At 42.0% G+C, this 17566-nt stretch overlaps 1 protein-coding gene across 1 annotated transcript in view; it reads left to right on the plus strand.

Annotated features, from left to right (window-relative positions):
• The first annotated feature begins 15732 nt into the window (after nucleotides 1-15732).
• Nucleotides 15733-17566, plus strand: part of MOSPD1 (motile sperm domain containing 1) — a 33046-nt gene continuing 31212 nt past the window's right edge. Inside the window, exon 1 of the mRNA XM_070290707.1 lies at nucleotides 15733-15785. The gene's annotated coding sequence lies outside the window, so the exon portion shown is untranslated. The remainder of the gene's footprint in view (nucleotides 15786-17566) is intronic.

Below are 17566 nucleotides of genomic sequence, written 5' to 3' on the forward strand. Positions count from 1 at the left end.
GGACTTCTGACAGGTCGGCTATAAATCTGAGTTTCTCAGATCTCTCCTCAGGTTGGATTAATATACTCATGTAGCTCAAGGAACTCAGAGAAACACTGACTTAGGTTTAAAATTTATAAAAGGATATGATAAAGGATGCAGACGAGCAGCCTGATGAACAGAGACACAGGGTAAAGCCAGAGGGTCCTGAGTGCAGGAGTTTCTACGCCCATGGAGGTGAGATGTGTCACCTTCCCAGAAGATGCAATCAGAAAAACGGGAAACTCAGATTTATACATTTATAGCCAACTGGTCAGAATCACAAGTGATGTTGAACAGGGCCTTATGGGGCCCACAGGCACGGAAGCCTTTTTGTCCCTCATTTCTTATAAGCAAGACTCCAGCGTCCATAACTGTCTCTGAGTTCCAAAGGGCAGGACAGTTGTTAATCAAGAGAGGAGCAACCACAAAACCACGTGAAGCAAGATTAAAGGGCCCAGAGCCCTCATGGGTCAGGTGGTAAAGAATCTGCCTGCAATGCAGGAGACCCCAATTCAATTACTGGGTCAGGGATATCCACCGGAGAAGGGATAGGCTACCCACTCCAGTATTCTTGGGCTTCCCTGGTGGCTCAGCTGGTAAAGAATTCACCTGCAGTGTGGGAGACCTGGGTTTGATCCCTGGGTTGGGAATATCCCCTGGAGGAGGGTACAGTTACTCACTCCAGTATTCTTGCCTGGAGAATTCCCATAGACAGAGGAGCCTGGCGGGCTACAGTTCATGGGGTCAAAAAGAGTTGGACATGACTGAGCGACTTTCACTTTTACTTTTAGAGGCTCATTAGATTAGGAGACTGAACCACCTAAGACCCTGTGCGTGCTAAATCACTTTAGCTGTGTTTGACTCTTTGCAACCCCATGGGCTGTAGCCCACCAGGCTCTTCTGTCCATGGGACTCTCCAGGCAAGAATAACTGAAGTGGGTTGCCATGCCCTCCTCCGGAGAGTCTTCCCAACCCAGGGATCGAACCTGTGTCTCTTATGTCTCCTGCATTTGCAGGTGGTTCTTTACCACTGGCGCCACCTGGGAAGCCCACCTGACTATATAACCTCTCCCTATTCATCAAGGAGGAGTAAATAGCATCACCAACATAAATTTAAGCAAACTCCGGGAGATAGTGGAGGACAGAGAGGCCTGGCGTGCTGCAGTCTATAGGGTCACAGAGTCGAACACGACTGAGCAACAACAAAATTCACCAGAGAGAGAGGCACTGTTCTTGGGCAGCTAGCCTACTGTGTTCTTTCCTTCTCCATAACTCTGGCTCCATATTTCTGTTTGGCATTGGTGCACAGAGAGCCAAGATTTTGGCAACACAAGTGACAACCTGGACTTGGGATTGGCATCTGAAGTCAGGTGGCAAGAGTCTTGTGGGACTGAACCCTTAACCTGTGTGATGGGACGTTCTCTTCAGGTAGTGTCAGAATTCAGGATTCAGGTTAAGTGTAAGACACCCAGCTGGGGTTGCAGAATTGCTTGGTAGGGGAAAACCTCCACTCATCTGGTATCAGAGTGATCAGAGTGTTTTGAGTATTCTGTGTGATAGTAAAGACCTTTCTCTGTCTCTCCCTCATTGTGATTTATAATACAAAATATTGATTTGGTCTTCATCCCCAGTCTCTGACACAGGGCTCCTAAAATCCTCATAAATTTCTAAGTGATAGGAGCGCTAGGAGCATCTTTTGTTCTAATGGGGGATTCTGCAAGAAGGGGCTCCTCGCTGGCTCCTGGATGGAGGGGGCTGGTCCCCAGAAAGAGCAAGCCATGATTAGAAGCTTAGAATTTTCAGCCCCGCCCTCTATTCTCCAGAGGAAGGGAGAGGGGCTAGAAGTAGAGCTAATAATTGATCAAACCTACAGGGGTCAGGAAGATCCCCTGGAGGAGGGAATAGCTACCCACTCCAGTATTCTTGCCTGGAGAATTCCATGGACAAAGAAGCCTGTGGGCTATAGTCCATGGAATTACAGAGTCAGACAGGACTGAGCAACTAACACTTCTTTCACTTCTTCACGTGACAAACCTCCATAACATTCCAATTGTAGGAGGTCCAGGCAACTTCCAGGTTGGTAAACACATGAGAAAGTTCTTGAGTAAATAAAGGTAAAATTAGAAAGTACAATGAGTGTGAAGTAGACAGCCCAAGAGCTAAATTAGATTCTCAGGGAGACAGAGGAAGCATGTACTAAATTGCATCTTTAATGTCTGTTGTGAAAGAGAAAAATATTTTCAATGGTTTCCACAACTGTTCAGAAAATCCTTGCTTTTGCATTCAGTGTTGATGGGCTCTTGCAGGTAGTCTTCAGGTCTATAACTTGTTTCCAGATTTGGTGCACAGAGATCACTATGAAAAATAGCATCCCTCGAATTTGGAAGATCTCTTTGAAATTTTTGTTCTTCATATTATAGGCAAAAAGTAGACTTAGTAACTGATAACATAAAGATGACCAAAAAGAAATCACCTCTCAGTGCCTTTTGCATTTGACAAGTGATGTCTTAACCTCACTGAAGTGGGCTCAACTTGTGGATCTGATGCTTGAGATCTATTAAAACTTTGGACAAGTGACCGGTTTGAACTGTTAGATATTCAAGAAGTTATAACTGTTATTATTACTATTACTATAAATTCCCATTTAAAATGGAGATAAGTACCTACTTCATAGGATTGTTATGGTAATTAAATGAAATAATGCACTTGGACTTTGGCGTATAATAATTGCTCAGCAAATGGTAGCAGCTATTAGTAGCAGTAGCAGTGTGACAGCTAATGTGGAAGTGACATTATAAAGTCATGTCAAGTCAAAATCCCCTTAAAATTATTCTTGAAAAGCCCTACGAAATCCTCAAGTACACTACCCATGCCTTTGCGTATATCCTGTACAGCTCATTTCCTCCTGTCTCACACTCATCCTGTGGCATCTGCTCACTGAATGGAATGGCAAGTGACTAGCTCTTTGTCTTTCTTTCATTTTCCTGTACAGGGTGGGGAGGGAGAGATAGCATACACACACAGTAGATGGGGCATCACTGGTTTATTCATCCTAGGAAGCTGGCTCCCTTCAGTGTTATTTCCTTTAAGCCCTACCTTTTTCTACTTTCTTGTTCTCTGAGCCAAAAGACATTAAAAGTTTTTAAAAGGTTGGCCACAAGACTCCTTTCTATAGAAGCTATAGACTTTTAGAGTTGGAAAGGATCTTCAAGGGGTTGACTGATGTATTATTGGGTGGCAGAATGTGCCACCAGATGTGACTGTGCTACTTACAAGCCAGATGAGCCACTTTAACCCCTCTGCCTTTCCATAAGCTCACAAGTGAAATGATGGCCTCTGCTGCCCACCTTCCAGGGTTGCAGACAAGACTCCGCAAGATAGTATTTATCCCAATAAAGATATTAATAATAACTAACATTTACTGAAGGCCAAGTTAGCTCACTGAATTCCTACAATACCCTTGAATGAGGTTGTGCCCAAGATTATCCCCCATGGACTCATGGTGAGCCTGAAACACCACAAGGTGTATCAAAACACACTGAAAACTCTGAAGTGTTCTGCAAGCATAGGGGATGATTGGGATGAGGATGCGAGGGATAGAAGTACAAATGTGACCTTAGCAAATCACATCCCCAAATGGGGTTGAGTTTTCTTATCTGTAAAATGAGAAGGTTGAACTCTTTCAAGGTATATCCAAAACTTTAAAAGTCTAAATACAAAAGCGTGAAACAAGGTCCATTGTCCAGACACTCAAAGTAAAGTAACTTATTTTAAGAACAAATTTTAATAAATTCACTACTCTCTATAGTAGCTCCTTTCAGTTCACATGTTGAAGCCTGCATGACATTTCACCCACTGCCAAATGGTCCCTTTCTTTTATATTTATTTGACAAGCATGAGTGCTTTGAAATATTCTGAATATTTCCTCCTTAGAGCACAATTAAAGGACCAAGGAACATTCCTAGTAAAGCCTGCTTAGCACTGGATTATAATTTAATAATACATTCGTGGCTCCTTTGGTGTACCTTACTGAAATATCCCCTGGAGGAAGAAGTGACAACTCACTCCAGTATTCTTGCCTGGGAAATCTCATGGACAGAGGAGCCTGACGGGCTACAGTCCATGGGGAAGCAAAGAGTTGGACATAACTAAGCGACTGAACACACATACTGAGATAGCTAATGTGCATTTTTCTGTAAGGCCAACAGAATTGTCATTTATTTTCCCATGTTTTCTTTGGAAATATAACATAAGTTTTTCAGGGAGAGGAAAGAAGGAAGAGAGGGAGAAGGGAGGAAAGGAGGGAGGGAGAAAACCTCTGGTTTAACCCAACCCCAATATTTTTCATTCCCAGATGCTTCCTTCAGTCCTTGTTCACCTGATTCCAGATTTTTGCACAGTTCATCCCCTCATTCCGCAGGTATTTATTAGGCCATACCATGTAGCAGTCACTCACTGATCTAGGGACTGAGTTTGCAACAAAGTCCCAGACCTGGTTGCAAGCCTTGTGTACATGCACTTTGCACCTTTATTTCTCCTCAGTTTTGTTTTTTTTTGGCTCAACATTATATCCTAAACATTTTTCCATGTGTCTGCCCTGAAAGAAGGAGGACAGAATAAAATCAGCTCTGTAGGTTAGAGGAAATTTAAGTTCATAAAAGGTTTGTGCAGTGCTGCTGGGGAAGAGATTTGAAGAGATCTAAAAGCACTCTCTAGATTATATTCATACATGACATCATTTACTTTTATCTTTATGACAACTCTATGGAGTTGAAAATATTATCTTCTTCCCATCTTAGGTATAAGAAAACTGAGGCTCAGTGAGGTTTTTACTGAGTCAAGATCACATAGCTTATAAATTGCAAAGCCAGAATTGGAGTCCCAGTCTGCATCATCCCAAACATTTATTTCCCTTTACTTTTGGGATGGAATGGGGTCTTCCAGTTCTTCCTTAAAGAACTTTGATTTGCTTCTGTCTTTTTCTCTTTGAGGAAGGTAGGGAGTAGAGAATCATTCTGCACCGCATGTTGCTCAATTTCATAACTACTTCCAGGTTTGTAAGAAAATAGAAGTAGAGACAAAGGAAGTAACAGGCAACTTAGAGGAAGTAAAAGAAAACAGGAGCTCTTCCTTTCTTTTTCTCTTTTCTTGCCTCTAGTCCTGTCACTGCATCATTTTTGTTTGGAGAAACAACCGAGAAAATAGCATAAACAATTTACTAACAATGACATAAAACACAAATGACTATGATATAGTAGCCAGACCGAATAGTCAAGGAATGCCAAAGACCCACAGCTTTGTTGCATACATGCACAAGTGGTTAAAGGGAGGCCAGTGTCACCTTGAACCTTTGAGCTATCTCAAAGGTACTAACAGCAACGAAAACAAAATTCCAATAACAGGAATCCCAGGATAGTCATGCAGCTCTTTACAGTCTTCAACTGGCTATTCAGCAGTTTGTCAAATATGAGCAATGTGTGAAGACTTTCTGTTGGAAAAAGATTCCTTCAGAACCTCAATGTTGATCTTTTATTATAATATTACTTGAATGTTGGCCAAAAAGTTTGGGTTTTTGTAAGCTGTGATGGAAAAACCCAAATGATCTTTTTGGCCAACCCAATAGATGGTAGCATAAAATGAGACATAAACTTATAGTAGTTAAACTATGATAAAACTGGAATGAGTTTGCATATTAAATGCAAACAAAACTACAAAATCAATAAAATTCAAACCATAAACATTAATTTAATATGATGGATGATGTTGCTTTTCTAAAACTAAATTACTTTCCTCAATGTGAATACTGGTATCTGCATTATTAAAACACTTCCTCTGAAGTAACTATGATATTATCTGCCTTTGTTTGGAACAAATACATCATTTATGCATTAGGTCCACCTCTGTTCTTTTCTCTTGGATCCAAGAGAAAAGTTTGTCTTTGTACTATTATGATTGTAAATGAAATGCAAATTCCAATGCTGAAATTGCATGACAGGACTTGGTTATAAGGTAGTCATCCACTTAATACAATTCTGGGAAGCATCTCAGGACCACATTTTTGGAAACACTAGAGATTAAGAGCATAACCTTTGGAGTCCAAAAAATCTGAGTTTCTTTCCTGGCTCTGGCTGTGCCAGTTTCTAGTTGCAAGTTATTTAACCTTTCTATTCCTTGGGTTTCCTCCTCTATAAAATGAGGATGATAATAATAGTACTTTAATTTTGCCAGCAGAAGAAGCAGACACCATGACCCACTTTCTAGATGTGTGTGATGTTTAAGGCTGAAACTGTAGAGAAACTTTAGAGCTCTTCTGTAACGTATTTCAGAGTTCCTCTGTAACTTGAAAGTAACATAGAGTTGGGCAAGTTGAAGAAAGAAACATTTCTCTGGCTTCCCACCCTACCCTCCCAATATCGGCATGTGCTGTCCTGGGTTCATGTTTTAGAGTGGAAATGGAAAATATGATTGAGTTTAAAAAGTGAAACAACTGGCAATGCCAGTTAGACATTTGAGAATGAGTTGAACTAGTGCCATAGACAGCTGTTTTTATCTGAAGCCCACCAATAAGAACTTGCTCTTTTGCTTCCTGGCCTGGCAAAGATCCTTTGATTCCTGAGGCCCCCAAGGTTGAAAATAGCCTGGCCACCTGCCAATGGTTGGGATATTTTTAGGACCAGCAGGATTGGAAACAGGGCTCTGTATGCCTGGAACTTGAGCCAGGCTGCTGGATGGGTCTCTCACCTCCACTGGGTTGCTAGGTCCTGAATTGCTGGGTCAGATCCAGCAGCCAGGCATGGAAGAGGAGAGAGAGTTCTGAAAGGAGCAGGCTGCAATAGTAAAAGAGGATGGGGTTTCTTTGTTTTCGGGGAAAGAATGCAGGGATAATGGGATGAGTAGAAGTCTTAGCTAGCGCATATTTGAACAAAGGATACTGGAAACTGTGTTAATTCTAGGACACCATAATAAGCAGAAATCACAGCACTAGACCCTTTCTTAACTAAAATAATGTATATCAATTTAAAATTGATCTTACTGTTTCTTACCAATATCTCAAACAAAGCCTAATACACTTGAAGTTGTCACAAAAGTATGTGTGCATCAAATTATAACAGACGCATCCAAAGATTTTGTTCTCTCCACCCTCCTTATCCCCATTCCACTCAAGAGAAAAGTTAATTCCTCTTGCCTGTCTCTGGGTCTCACTTTCTCTCCTGAGCAATTTATCAAAATAATTTCTTCCAAACTAACAGAACATTCCTCCTAAGCAAATACACACTTACACAGAAAGAAATGAATCAATGAGAGAGCAGGAGGACCTAACTTATTTTGGAAGATGGAAAATACTTCCTGAAGAAAATAATAGGAATAAAGCTGACTGTATACAAATGCTCAGAGCAGCTTAATTTGTAATAGTTGCAAACTATAAGCAGCACAAAGGTCCATCAGCTGCTGAACAGAGAAACAAACTGTGATACATACAATGGAATGCTATTCAGTAATAAAAGGGAATGGATTACTGATACACATAACAATGCAGATTCAAAATCATGCTGAATTTTAAAAAAGCCAGACCCAAATAAAAAGGACATAGTATATGATTCTATTTATATAAAACTAAACGTGCAAACTCGGGACATTAAATGTGTACAGTTTTTTGTAATTCAATCATAACTCAATAAAGTGCAAAAACACAGTTCCCAGTGACTAAAAGCAGATCAGTGGTTGACTTGAGAGGAGGGTAAGGTGGGGAGTCAGGGAATAAACAGGGCTATGGGAAAACTTTGGGGGGCATAAGACGTGATATATATCTATCTATATACCTATATGGGGCTTCCCAGGTGGCGCTAGTGGTAAAGAATCCACCTGCCAATCCAGGAATCACAGGAGATGTGGGTTTGATCCCTGGGTTGGGACGATCCCCTGGAGAAGGAAACAGCAGCCCACTTCAGTATTCTTGCCTGGAGAATTCCATGGATGAGGGAGCCTGGCGGGCTACAGGCCATAGGGGTTGGACATGACTGAGCAACTGAGTATGCATGCATGCATGTATCTATATATCTATACATCTATATATATCTTGATTGTGATGATTTCATGGGTATGTACATATGTTAAAACTTATTAAATTGCACGTTTTAAATACGTGTAATTTGTTGTATGTCCATTCTAGTTCAGTTAATGTATTTGAAAAATAGTGTTTAAAATTGAATTTGAGACCAGAAAAATGAATAGTGTGAAACTGCAGTGCTGACCTAGGGGGACTGGTGGTGGGCTGGGGAAGAGAGAACCCTAAGGAGAGAGAAGAGTGCAAAGTTTGAAGTGGAAGGGTATGGCATGCTTGAGGAGTTCAGAAAAGTCCGTTTGGAAGGAGTTGAGTCCTGTTTGGAAGGAGAGATCCAAGGGGAAAGGGGCAGGAGATGAGGTCAGAGAGGGCAGCAGAGGCGAGATCACATGGGGCCTCACATTCATCTCTTCTTTCAGCAAATATTTGCTGACTGCTTATCACGTGTCAGGGACTTCCCTGGTGGGTCAGACGGTAAAGCGTCTGCCCACAATGCAGGAGACTGGGGTTCAATCCCTGGGTGGGGAAGATCTCCTGGAGAAGGAAATGGCAACCCACTCCAGTATTCTTGCCTGGAAAATCCCATGGACGGGATCCCTGGTAGGCTACAGTCCATGGGGTCGCAAAGAGTTGGACACAACTGAGGGACTTAACTTTCACTTTACTTTCACTTATTACATGTCAGGAGTTGTTCTAGGTGATTGGGATTATTTAAATTCACTAAGGCTGTGATTCTCCAAGCCAGGCTTCAGCAATATGTGAACTGTGAACTTCCTGATGTTCAAGCTGGTGTTACAAAAGGCAGAGGAACCAGAGATCACATTGCCAACATCTGCTGGATCATGAAAAAAGCAAGAGAGTTCTAGAAAAATGTCTATTTCTGCTTTATTGACTATGCCAAAGCCTTTGACTGTGTGGATCACAATAAACTGTGGAAAATTCTGAAAGAGATGGGAATACCAGACCACCTGACCTGCCTCTTGAGAAACCTATATGCAGGTCAGGAAGCAAGAGTTAGAACTGGACATGAAACAACAGACTGGTTCCAAATAGGAAAAGGAGTACATCAAGGCTGTATATTGTCACCCTACTTATTTAGCTTCTATGCAGAGTACGTCATGAGAAATGCTGGGCTGGAAGAAGCACAAACTGGAATCAAGATTGCTGGGAGAAATATCAATAACCTGAGATATGCAGATGACACCACCCTTATGGCAGAAAGTGAAGAGGAACTAAAAAGCCTCTTGATGAAAGTGAAAGAGGAGAGTGAAAAAGTTGGCTTAAAGCTCAACATTCAGAAAACTAAGATCATGGCATCTGGTCCCATCACTTCATGGGAAATAGATGGGGAAACAGTGGAAACAGTGTCAGACTTTATTTTGGGGGGCTCCAAAATCACTGCAGGTGGTGATTGCAGCCATGAAATTAAAAGACACTTACTCCTTGGAAGGAAAGTTATGACCAACCTAGACAACATATTAAAAGCAGAGACATTAATTTGCCAACAAAGATCTGTCTAGTCAAGACAGATCTAACAGATCTATGGTTTTTCCTGTGGTCATGTATGGATGTGAGAGTTGGATGTGAAGAAGGCTGAGCACCGAAGAACTGATGCTTTTGAACTGTGGTGCTGGAGAAGACTCTTGAGAGCCCCTTGGACTGCAAGGAGATCCAACCAGTCCATTCTAAAGGAGATCAGTCCTGGGTGTTCATTGGAAGGAATGATGCTAAAGCTGAAGCTCCAGTACTTTGGCCACCTCATGGAAGAGCTGACTCATTGGAAAAGACTCTGATGCTGGGAGGGATTGGGGGCAGGAGGAGAAGGGGACGACAGAGGATGAGATGGCATCACTGATTCCATGGAGATGACTCTGAGTGAACTCCGGGAGTTGGTGATGGACAGGGAGTCCTGGCATGCTGCGATTCACGGGGTCACAAAGAGTCGGACATGACTGAGCGACTGAACTGAACTGATGGCTGTGATAGCAAAGTACCACAGCCTGGGGGTGGGGTGGGGTGGGCCTTAAACAATAGAAATCTGATTTCTCACGGTTCTAGGGGCTGGAAGCTAGAAGTCAGGGCATCGTCAGGGTTGGTTTCTTCTGAGACCTCTCTCTTTGGCTTTTAGATGGTGGTCTTCTCCCTGCATCTTCACATCATCTTCCCTCTCTATGTGTCTGTGTCCTAATTTCCTCTTCTTTGAGGAAGCTAGTCATACTGGATTAGGGTCCACCCACCTGACTTTAGTTTTCCTTAATGACCTATTTAAAAGTCCTCCCTCCAAACAGCCATGATCTGTGGTACTGGGGGTTAGAGTTCAGTGTTTGGAGTTTAGGGAGGACACAGTTCAGCCCATAACAGATAATAGCTGTGCACAAAAAAAGAGAGGCAAGTTCGCATGGAGGGTGTCTCCATGAGGGGGGAGACAGAATAAACAGTCACAATAAGTAAAAAGGTGGCAAGTGCTGTTTTAAAAAAGGAGAAGGGTGAGGGGACTGAGAATACAAATGGTGTGATAGAAGGCAGAGGTCAGGATGGAAGGAAAGAGGGAGTTACGAGTTCTGTTCTTTAGCCTGGGTCGATGGGTCGATGGAATGCTCTTGAAGGGTTTGAAACAGAAATGTGACAGGATACATGCTTTTGAAAAGGATCACTCTGTTTACTGAAGATAAAATAAAAGGCGGGGAAGGGAGGAAGGAGGATTTGGCAACAGTCTGATACAAGGTCATACTGGCCTGAACTAGAGTGGTAAATAGGGGGTTGGGATGATGTGGCTAGACTGAAGGTAGGCTAAGGAAATTGGATCAATAGGGGCTTCCCTGTAGCTCGGACAGTAAAGAGTCTGCCTGCAATGCAGGAGACCCAGGTTCAGTCCCTGAGTTGGGAAGATCCCCTGGAGAAGGGAATGGTAATCCATTCCAGTATTCTTGCCTGGAGAATCCATGGACAGAGGAACCTGGCAGGCTACAGTCCATGGAGTTTTAAAGAGTAACACACAACTGAGTAACTAACACTAAGGAAACTGGATCAATAGCATTTGATGACTGATTGAATGAGCAAAACACAGATGACTCCTAGGATTCTGTCTTGCATGACAAGATGGATGATGGATCAGTCAGTTCAGTTCAGTCCCTCAGTTGTGTCCGACTCTTTGCAACCCCATGGACTGCCTCCCTGTCCCTCACCAACTCCCAGAGCTTCCTTAAACTCATGTCCATTGAGTTGGTGATGCCATCCAACCATCTTATCCTCTGTTGTCCCGTTCTCCTCCTGCCTTCTTTCCCAGCATCAGGCTCTCTTCCAATGAGTCAGTTCTTCGCATCAGGTGGCCAAAGTATTGGAGCTTCAGCATCAGTCCTTCCAATGAATATTTAGGGCTGATTTCCTTGAGGATTGACTGGTTGGATCTCCTTGCAGTCCAAGGGACTCACAAGAGTCTTCTCCAACACCACAGTTCAAAAGCATCAATTCTTTGGCACTCAGCTTTCTTTATGGTCCAACTCTCACATCCATACATGACTACTGGAAAAACCATAGCCTTGATTAGACAGACCTTTGTCAGCAAAATAATGTCTTTGCTTTTTAATATGCTGCCTAGGTTGGTCATAGCTTTTCTTCTAAGGAGCAAGCATGTTTTAATTTCACGGCTGCAGTCACCATCTGCAGTAATTTTGGAGCCCAAGAAAATAACATCTGTCACTGTTTCCATTGTTTCCCCATCTGTTTCCCATGAAGTGATGGGACCAGATGCCACGATCTTAGTTTTTTGAATGTTGAGTTTTAAGCCAGCTTTTTCACTCTCCTCTTTCACTTTCATCAAGAGGCTTTTTAGTTCCTCTTCGCTTTCTGCCATAAGGGTGGTGTCATCTGCATGTCTGAGGTTATTGATATTTCTCCCAGCAATCTTGATTCCAGCTTGTGCTTCATCCAGCCTGGCATTTCACATGATATACTCTGCATATACTTTAAATAAGCAGGGTGACAATATACAGCCTTGACATACTCCTTTCCCAATTTTGAACCAGTCCATTGCTCCATGTCCAGTTCTAACTGTTGCTTCTTGACCTGCATACAGATTTCTCAGGAGGTAGATCAGCTGGTTCTGACAAAACATGGTCCACTGGAGAGGGAATGGCAAACAACTTCAGTATTCTTGCCTTGAGAACCCCATGAACAGTATGAAAAGGATGATGGATAACGAACCCTAAAAGAGAACCCAGTTTGGGAGAGATCATGAATGTGATTTTGGATGCAGTGAGTAACATGCCTGTGTGATACCTAAGCGGAAGTTACCCAGTGGTCAATTAGATATGTGGATCTGGAGGTTAGAAGTGACTTCCTTGGTAGCTCAGATGATAAAGAATTTACCTGCAGTTCAGGAGACCGGGGTTTGATCCCTGGGTGGGGAAGATCCCCTGGAGAAGGGAATGGCTACCCACTGCAGTATTCTTGCCTGGAAAATCCTATGGGCCGAGGAACCTCAAGGGTTATAGTCCATGGGGTCACAAAGAGTCAGACAAGACTGAGCGACTAACACAAGGATACAAGGAGGTTAGAGGACATGCATGGACTGGAGATATAGATCTGGGAACCAGCAACATAGAAGTGGTAGAAACAAGGGGTGTAGATGACATCAACAATGCCTGCAAGACTGTGTTGTTTCTCTGGTTTGCTCTCCCACTCCCTGAAATGACAATTTCACACTTTCTTCACCCTCTTCAAAACTTCTTTCATTCCTATTCAGCCAATACACAAACATACACCACCACCACCACCACCATCATCATCATCAACTGAGACCTGGATCCCAATCTCTTCTCCTGAATCCTGCCCACTATTCCTCCTCCTCTTTCCTCATTCAGTCTTCCTTTATTTCCTCCATTCCATCCTCTCCTATACATGCTCAAGCCTTTCCCATCTTTAGAACAATTTTCCTTGACCCCTCCATTCCCCTTTCAGCTATTTTATCTTTTCCCTCCTCATTGTTAAACTTCTCCCAAGAGCTGTCTGTTCTCACTGCCTCCACTTTTTTTTTTTTTTACTTCCCACTCACTTCTCAATTTGGGCTGCCCTGGTGGCTTACATGGTAAAGAACCACCTGCCAATGCAGGAGACCTGGGTTCAGTCCCTGGGTCGGGAAGATCCCCTGGAGAAGGGAATGGCTACCCACTCCAGCATTCTTGCCTGGAGAGTCCCATGGACAGAGGAGACTGACGGGCTACAGTCCATGGGGATCACAAAGAGTCGGACATGACTGAGCAACTAAGCAGGCACTTCTCAGTTTATCTCAATCTGTGTTCCATCCTTACCATCCATTGAAATCTTTTGAGAATGTTGGCAGGACATTCATGTTCCTAAACCTAAGGGGCATTTTTTGATTCTCATCTTCCCTGATGTCTCAGGAGCATTTATTACAGTTGACTGCAGTTGAAAACAAAGGTTGTTCTCTTGAAGTCCCAGGCTCACTTCATTCAGTTATGGAAACAAAATAGCTGCCAAATAATAAGTTTAAATAACCATAAATTGCCCATCATTCTTTCAAATAAAAATGGATTTCCATGAAAAAGTAGATAGTTTAGTTCATAACTCAACTGGGCAAATTCATTTTTTTTGAGATGACTATCACACTTTTTTCTGCAGAAGTGCTTTATGCATACTTCCTATTTGTCATACAGGCTATTAAAAAGTCCTGTACTCAAGGGTTGAGACTGAATAAAATGAATACCTCTTACTGATTCCTTAGGTGAAATAGGATTTTGCTTCCTTCAGGTGTGTACTGATGAAAAGTACAACGACTATTAGTACAGTCTAATATCACTGCTGTGATCTGTGCCAGTGCACTAGCAGTTTTACCCACCATTGCTTTTGCACCATGAGTGAAAATGTTCACACAGGAAAAAAAGGCAAATGATGATGATGATGATACAAACAGTTTTGACCTTGTGAGACCTTGGAAAGGGACCTCCAGGGACCACAATTTGAAAATCATCCTTTTAGTTTAATCAGGATTTACCACAAATTGGTGCATACAGTCACATTCCCTGAGGGGTGAATAGTGGAAAAAAGGGGGTTCTGGTAGCATGAAAGAGGCAGGGAGGCCGGTGTGCTGAAGTCCATGGGACTGCAAAGAGTCACACATGATTTAGTGATGGAACAACAACAATACTTGGGAGATGGGGGAATATTTGACTAGAGGGGCTTAGAGTTGGGAAAACACCTCTGAACATAAGCCTGTCAACTACCATAGATTTTGTTCTGCTGGCCTTTGGGAACACCAGACTTAGACTTCCAGAATTCAACTAAAGTTTGAAAACAACAGCAACAACTCCACAAGGTTATCAAGTCCTGAGGATACTAGGGATGGGATGGGATGGGGTGGGTAGGACCTCATGGTCTTGTATTTTGTTAGACTGAAGGATACCTCAGGTAGTTTTTTTTTTTTTTCCAGAACAAAGGAATGTTTGCCTCAAAATCTGCAAATCCATACCTCTTAAGAGATGGAAAATGCTTGCAGCTTTGAAATAAACTTTTTGTTTCTAACCATCCCGTTCAAATTATTTAAAATTGTAGGGGCTTCTACCAGAGCATCTATTTACTTACAAAGAATCATTATCAAGTGTTATAAACAGAACAAAAATTTAGTTTAAAAAGAGAGACTGTGTGTATGCATACGAGCTTATTTGTGTCTGACTCTTTGAGGTGCTATGGACTGTAGCCCACCAGGCCTCTCTGTCCATGGGATGTTCCAGGCAAGAATACTGGAGTGAGTTGCCATTTCCTCCTCCAGGGGATCTTCCTGATCAGGGATCAAATCTATGTCTCCTCTGGCTCCTGCATCGGCAGGTGGATCATTTACCACTGAGCTACCTGGGAAGCCCCAAGAGAGACTATGGGATTACTATTATTAATGGGACCAAAAAGAGCCAGGATTGTTCTTGGTTTAAATATTTAAAGATGCTGCTCCAAACAAAATAAAGAGGTTTGTTACATATATCTATCTCTCCTATCTCTACAGTTTTAATGTCTTTTGTTTTGTCATGTATTCAGGGAATATGACTACAGCTAGTCACTTCCATTGGGGTCAGTTTTACCTAAAAGCCTGCAGCACTGGCAGCTGACTAAAGGGAAGGAAGTGGTTTAAGTTGCTGATAGAAAAAATTGCCATAGCAGTTTTTTTCTTGGCTATTGTCAGAGGCTTGCCTAGTGTTAGAGACAAAGAGACAAAGAGGAGTACCACTGAACCCAAAACTCCTTGGTTCTTTGGCATCATGGGCTCTCCATTACTGCTAAGAATATAGTTATGCAAGCTCCAATAGCCCAGCTTAAAAGTACCACCGGCCAATTAAAGTGTATTTTGATGACACAATCATTTGTAACAGATTTTATTGGTTAAGTATGGTTTTATTTGGGAGGAGGTTTCTTCAAACACTAGGAACTTGTTTGGGTGTGTGTAACCAGATTAAACTAGAACTGGTTTCTTAAACATGGAGCTTGGGTGTTTTAAATGTTGAACTTCACTTTTTTAGTAAAGTTACTGATTCTGAACATATATCTAGACTCTGATTTTACTCCAAATGTCAACATTAAAAATGCATTTTGTATAGTCATATTGAGAACCTCAACATTTATATAATCACTTCATTTCACAGATAAGAAAACTGAAACTACAAGAGACATACTTGCCCAAGGTCACACACAGCTGGTAAGTGTCAAAGATGAGGTTTTAACCCGGATCTAAATGCTACTTATCCACACTCTTAAACCACTGCACTTTAGTATAGTTTATCTGTCTTCTGTGTGGACAGTTGGAAAATACTTAAAACTGGATTATAGGGTTGGTCCCTTTTGAAGTACAAAAATCACATGGGCTGATGTGAAGTATGATTATATACAAGCTACATTTTAAGTATGTGTTATTTCAGGATCTCCTGCCATGGCTTACTCATACCAGTTACTGAAATCATCTATGCTTCCATGATGAAATATGCTCAGATGTGTTGTGGCATGCATACTTACCTCAACATTGTTTTCAGGTATATGAGTTCAGTCTGCTTTCCAAGTTAGCCCATGAAATGAGTAGATAAGTAGGTGAGTGTGACAAGTTATACATCTTGGATGCTTGATGAAATTTTAGTGCTGCCCATGGGAAAGATTGAAGGCAAAAGTAGAAGGGGGAGGGAGAGGATGAGATGGTTAGATAGCATCACTGACTCAACGGACATGAGTTTGAGCAAACTCTAGGAGATAGTGGAAGACAGAGGAGCCTGGTGTGCTGCAGCCCATGGGGTTACAAAGAGTCAGATACGACTTAGCGACTTAACAACAACATTGGCATAGTCCCTCAACGGGGTGTCCTGGAAGTTTTAGTGCAGTTTTAAGCTTAAAATATAAATATATTTTTATTTTTTATTTATTTTTTAATTATTTTTTTATTTTTATTTTTATACTTAAAAAAATTTTTTTTTCAATTTTAAAATCTTTAATTCTTACATGCGTTCCCAAACATGAACCCCCCTCCCACCTCCCTCCCCATAACATCTCTCTGGGTCATCCCCATGCACCAGCCCCAAGCATGCTGTATCCTGCATCAGACATAGACTGGTGATTCAATTCTTACATGATAGTATACATGTTAGAATGCCATTCTTCCAAATCATCCCACCCTCTCCCTCTCCCTCTGAGTCCAAAAGTCCGTTATACACATCTGTGTCTTTTTTGCTGTCTTGCATACAGGGTCGTCATTGCCATCTTTCTAAATTCCATATTAAATATAAATATATTTTTATTGAGCACCTACAAGATTACTAGATACAAAATCTCAGCTCGCTCTACCATTTATGAGACAAGCTGAAGAGCTAAGCATGAAGGGTAGGGTTGTGGGGAGTATAGGCTTTGGAATGGAACAGAGTGAAAGGGTAGAGACAAGAAAGCAGAGAGCTACCCAGGACATGAGGTAGGACCTCCCTGACAACCTTGAACAATTTCAGTCTAAGTCACCAAATTTAGAAAATGCTGAGTATCTGGATTTCTTGTGGGAAATGGCAAAACTTCTCTGGGTTGGACCCAGGACAACCAAAGTGGCAGGCACAAGTATCCAAGAGCATGGAGGCACTGAAGTATGCAGATGTGAAAGCACAGAAATCCTCTGCAGAGTGCAGAGGCATGGGCTGGAATTGCGGGTACAGCAAGCCCATATCTGGGCTATGCCTTCATTAGACAGTATGGACTCCCTTTGAATCTGTGAAACAAAATCGACTAGGCAGTGGCCTTTCTTTCTTTATCAGATCTCAGATTCTTCACAATGACAACTAACGTGTACTGAGTGCCTTCCTTCTATGTTCTAGGCTGTTTACAACCATGCATTATTTCCTCTATTCAGGCCAACATCTGAAAAAAGGCTTTATAGCTGAAGGATCTGAGCTCAGAGAAGTTATTAATAAGCAACTTACCCCAGTTTCCATAGCTCATGACTCCATGCTTCTT

Source organism: Ovis canadensis, chromosome X (genome assembly GCF_042477335.2).
Source record: "Ovis canadensis isolate MfBH-ARS-UI-01 breed Bighorn chromosome X, ARS-UI_OviCan_v2, whole genome shotgun sequence".
NCBI lineage: Eukaryota > Metazoa > Chordata > Mammalia > Artiodactyla > Bovidae > Ovis > Ovis canadensis.